We start from the raw sequence: 6,267 nt of genomic DNA, 5'->3' as shown, positions 1-6,267 counted from the left end.
GCTCTCGCCTTCTCTTATACAAACTCTCACATGATCTTACATTTATATGTTTTAACAAACACATCCTTATAAGGCACAATGCCTTCTTTTTTGGCTTTTTGCAAATTAAATGATAAAAAAATAAATTAAAAAGTATGCAGAAACACTTATAAATTTGACTATATATATATACATACATATCATCTGATTGATAGTAATCACCCTCTTTAATAATATTGTCTTCCTGTAACTGATCGTACTCGGGGTATAGTTTAGACTTTACCTTGCAAATCGCCCACCATTCGTTTCTATCTGACTTTCTTGTATTCGGATATAGAGTATAGTAAACTTGTTAAGCTTGTGATGCTAATATGAATGGTTCATATATTCCAAACCTTGATTTATGATTCAACTCGACAATGCTTGAGGTTTTGTCGACTCTTGTTGCTGTGGGATCAAACTAGGGATACTTGAATAATGATACCCTGTTATTTATGCCTAAGTAAGTCAATTCCATTATTTTTTTTATAACATCGTAGTAGTCAAGTTCATTTTCATTGTAACTGCTACCCTTGACAAATACGCTATTATTCATCATTAACTTGTTTACATCGTAGTCTTTTATATGGAATCAATAACCATTTACGATGTACCTATTGTAACATTGCACAACTTTGGCCGAACCATTTTTTAAATCGTATATTCCTTGGTCATTAACATCACCATGACAGACCTACAAGCATAAATAATGACTGTAAACACGACCAATTAAGTAACATATTGTTATTTATACAGAAAGAATGCATGTCATTATCCTTACCAACTCTTTTAACTATACCACAAACTTATTTTCATGTTCTATTTGTAATTTTGAATCAGTGAGATGTGGAAGTTCTCTTCGCAACTCCAAATCAAATCGTCTGCACTTAATAAATAATTATATTACACAACTATGTACGCACGTAGAGAACTTAGTGTTACACATTAAGTATACTTACTCGATATAGGGGTTGATCATGGAGCAATTAAAAATGATATAGATTTGTGTTGCGTCTTACTCTTGATCTTCCAAGAGACTTGACCGACAACTGCCAAAGTCATGCCCAAGTGGTTTAAATATCCATAGTTTGTCATCCATAGTAACTTGTTCTCCATCATCATTACAAGATGGGCAAGTGTAACGTGTTGGAATGTGAGGTTCAAAGTACATAGATAAGAAATTTGAAATCTCTTCTAAAGTGTACACCTTACAAATTGAACCCTCCACTCTTGCTTTATTTTGAACCTTTTTTTTTAGGTCAAACATGCATCTGTCAACAATATACATCTCGTAATATAATAAATTCTCAATAGCAACAGAGAGAAATATATAAATAAAAATATACCTTTCAAATGGGTACATCCACCGATATTGCACATGACCACCAACCTTAAGTTCATATGGCAAATGTATGATCACATGTTCTATAACATCAAAAAATGCTTGCAGAAATATCTTCTCTAGCTAACAAATAGTAGTGACGACAAAATCCTTGAGATTTTTTACCTCAGTTACTACAATTTTCAATGCACATAATGTTCTAAAAAATCAACTCAACTTGGATAATACCCCCCATATAGGTTTGTCTAACATATCATGTAATGCTAAAAGAATCAATTGTTGCATAATGACATAACAATCATGGCTCTTCAATCCATATAATTGTCTCTCGTCTATTTTCACAACCCGAGTAATGTTAGAGATGTATCCATTTGAAAATCTCAACTATCTCAACCACTGACATACCTACTTTACTTGATCTGGTCCAAGCATGTACCTTGACTTTGGTTTCAGTACCTTGCTATTGTACTCTTGGAGTTCCAATTCTGGTCTTTTACATATTATTTTTAAATCCATACGGGCCTTCATATTATCCTTCATTTTTCCTTTAACATTCATTACCGTATTGAACACATTATCAAACACATTTTTCTTTACATGTATCACATCCATATTATGTCGTATCAATAAGGCCGACCAATATGGTAGTTCCCAAAATATAGATTTCTTTGTCCAATTATGATCTTTCTCAAATCTAAGGAAAAGCGTCACACTACGAGCATCTGTCAGTCCATATGAAAAGAATCACAATCGTCTTAAGATCTTTGTGCCAAACAACTGTGTAGGTGAACCTTCTATTTCAGTTGTGCCTACTTGAAATATGTTTCTTTATCGTCGGAACAGATGGTTGCTGGGTAGAAATCGACGGTGTCGATCAAACTAACACAACTTCCTTCCATGCATCAATCTAAAAGATTTTGTATCCTCCATGCAATACGAACATGCCAACCTCCCATGTGTGCTCCAACCAGATAACATACCATATGAAGAAAAGTTACTAATTGTTCATAGAATAGTAGCCTTCATAATGAAGTTTTGTTTTTTATAAGCATCGTATGTGAGAACACCGTCATCCCATGATATTTTCAGTTCATCAATCAATGACCTTAATTATACATCAAGATTTTGGCTCGGAGATATCGCACCAGAGATCAATAGAGTCAAGAAAAGATTTTGATGCTTTATACACAAACTTAGAGGAAGGTTGTATGGGGTGACAAATACCGGGCAACATGAGTATGGGGTTGATCTAGCCTCAAATGGATTAAATCCATCTATATATAAATCGAGCTGAACATTTCTCACTTCCATTGCGAAGGTCTGATGAGTATGATCAAAGTGCTTCCAAGCTTCTGCATCAACAGGATGCGTGATATTGTCTTCATCATATCAAACTTTATTTGCATGCCATCTCATGTGTTTAGCTGCCCTCGAAGACATATACAATTGTTGCAATATAGGACTAAGAGGGAAGTAGATGAGTGACTTGTATGACACTTCTTTTGACCTCGTGATAGCATTGCCTCTTATCTTTGGCTTGAACCGAGGATGCCTACATAATGGACATGATCTGTTATTTTCTTGATCTTTAAAATACAATATACAGTGATTTGGATAAACATCTATCTTTTGATACTCTATACCTAGAGTGTTGACCATAACCTTCGCACGATAGAAATTTTATGGCAATTTCTCATCTTTGGGCAACATACTCTTCACAATAGAGCACAAACGGTCAAAACATGATTGACTCAAATTATACTCTGACTTCAATTTCAGTAGTTAAAGAATTATAGACAAGATAGTGTGACTCTCACAATCATTCCACAGTAGCTTATTAGCATCTCTACGTAAGTCACAAAATCTATTAGTTGTATCGTTTGTTGCTTCTTTTTCTACCCCAGTTGGTACATCACTAGGACCCATAACAGAAACCAGTTTTGGTTCTGCGACATCAAATATCAAATTCACATATGGATTATCATGCACCACATCCACCCGTACGTCAAAATTGTTTCAAAATTCTTCACCATGAAGCGTCTAATTCTGATAACCACTTATAAAATCCTTCTTGTATAGGTGATGTCTAACGCCATGAGGTTCTACAAATCGATTGTTCTTACATATCGTGTATGAGCATCTGATCCGACCAGTAGGATCCACTATACTGACACTTGTCGTTGCAAATTTAATAAAACTGTCAACACCATCCATATATTCAAGTGACACCTCATTATCAACTATCCTATGTTACATTCATTCACGATTTGTAGCCATTTTATCCTTTAATGTTATGGATATTATCTTCACTAGTTAAAAGAGAATCATAATAATGTTATGATGAAGAAAATATCTAATTTATCATGCATTGATGGTTGATGTAATGATTTGATATATATGTATATATAATGATTGATTTCTCCTTGTTGGTTTGCTATAAGTCTGGTTTGGTGATTGTTGGTGAGCAATTTTTTTGTTTCAGTTAATGCATAAATTTTCTTTCCCTCTCTACTACAAACATGCTTAACATAAAATGCAATTCCATGAACTATTATGTATGCATTGATAATTCAATATTTTTATGTGTAACACCATCATATCATATTTACACACATCACACGGATATTTAGAAAGATGAAATCGCATTCACAAACATAATACATTCAATTTAAACATATTTTCATGCAAGCATGAATAGTCATGTCAAACATTGTAATACATTCAATCATTCATATCACAACAATGTCAAACATGTACCTGCCACAAACACACTCCAATATCCTGCTAACTACTACCATGACTAGCATGGAATCTGAACTATAAAAATAAGAGCACTTCTATTCTCATACTTTCAAATCATGCTCAACATGATCTCCAAACTCCAGCAAAACAGTCTTAGATATCCAGAACTAAGTGAGTGTGTGAGCAGAAAAGTGTTGCATCTAAGAAAGTAAATAACATGTGATGTGCTTGCATCACTTACTCACCACGGGTATTTACCCGATTTGCATGCTTTTGCATTTTTCCTGTTTCTTTTCGCATGACATTTTAAGCCGCATGTGATGCTTAGCATTAAACATCATGCATTTTGCTATGCTACGCACCTACAATGCACAATTATATAGGCAATGATATCCAGCAAGGTGGGCCTCCCGATGGTGTGGAACTGATGTCCGGCAAGCAGAGGAACTGATGGTGAGGGTGGCCACTTTCAACCCTCAAAACAGGACCAATCTAGGAAGCGACAACACTTGCAATATGCAAAAACTATGAGGAACCTGCGTAGCCACTAGGTGGACTACGCATATTTGTCTATGATGGCAGAGCACTTAGCAGAGGGTTAGATTGTGTTTTCCAGTATGCAGCCGTTGTAGACTTCAGATGCTTATTGTGCCTAAATGCAAATCTTCCCAGAGCTGCAAAGAGTCTATAAGAACAATTAAGAAACCAATACACCATTGATCATCAAACAATAACCAAAAACATGATTTTTACCCACAAAACCATTGAATTCATGAAAGAAAGTAACCCAATAAAAAGAAAAAAGAAAAAAACTAAAACTACAAACCCATATGATCGATCTGCAGGGTCTCAGGCGTGACCTTGCCCTCAACAACTTTGATGAGATCAGCGTAATAGCTCTCCAGGACCGTTGACCTTTTTTTCATTGCACCAGACAGGGACAACCAGACCTTCAGTCTGATAACAAGGGGAATCCCCTTTATGATAAGCCGTCGTAGCAGGATCAAATTCACGATGATGGAAATATTCAGCGAAGAGACCGTAATCCCTTCAGAGATCGAAGAAATATGTGGTTGCAGGTACCAATTGGTGCCCTTGTTGGCCTCTAAAACCCACCAGATGTGGCCCTGCTGCCTCACCCTCTCCCTCACCTAGTTCAACACATTTACATCATCAAGGTTCCCCTCCATGGTGAACTCGTAGAGGTCGGTGAACTTCACCATGATCAATTTACCTAGGAACTGTTAGCTTTGGGGTTTCGTCGAGGGTTGTTCTGACAAAAGCGATGAGAACGACTTCGATTGGCCGGAGGATACAAGGAAAAAGGAACGAAAGGTCGACGACTGCTTTTGTCGGTCGCGCTAGTCGGCGGTGGTAGCAAAGAGGAAAGAAGGAGGGAATAAGGTCGGTGGGGTCGCGCCGATCAGATCACCAGGGAAAAGAGGTCGTCGACAGAGAGAGGCTTGTTGAATCATGGCGAACAAGTGAGATGGGGTGCGAGGAACTGCCGACGATGGTCGGAGGTTGCCGGCGGCTGCGACATGGTGAAAGGGGGCGATGGTGACAGAGAGGTCACCAACACAATTTTCGGCGACTCTGGTTGTTGGTGGCTGCAGGTAAAATAGGAGCCAGAGAGGAGGAGAGAGTGGCAATGTTGTCGTCGGCAGCTGTGCTCATCGACGACGGTGGGTTAGGAAAGGTGACGAAAGGGAGAGGGTTCAAACGTCGCTCATAGGGAGAGAATTTTGAGTCGTAGTTGGCCGTTTTATATCGAAAATTAGCAACGAAAATATTCTTTTTCCAAATCCATCGCTAATTAGCAATAGAGTAGCAACAAAAAAATTTTGTCGCACATCCGTCGTGAAGTTGTGACGAAGTTTGAGATGAAATGTTTCCATCATTAATCTGTTGTTAATTAGCGATGGATTTTGAGACAAAATTTTTTCATCGCTAATTTTGCAACTAATTCCAAATTTGAATAATGTTTTGAACAATTATCAGATGAGCATGACCAAGCCTTTTATGTCATCTATCAAAACTAAATTTGTGTCCAAAATAAGCAGAATTATTTTGAAAACTACTCGAAGAATCAATAAAGTAGAGACCATCATTAACTTTTCCATGAAACAACTCCTTCCCAGTTACTATGTTGCAGATCAAGTGAC

The sequence above is a fragment of the Nuphar pumila genome, chromosome 2, assembly GCF_984573655.1.
Source record: "Nuphar pumila chromosome 2, dmNupPumi1.hap1.1, whole genome shotgun sequence".
Classification (NCBI taxonomy): Eukaryota; Viridiplantae; Streptophyta; class Magnoliopsida; order Nymphaeales; family Nymphaeaceae; genus Nuphar; species Nuphar pumila.
The sequence above is the reverse complement of the archived record's forward strand: the minus strand, read 5'-3'. Positions refer to the sequence as shown.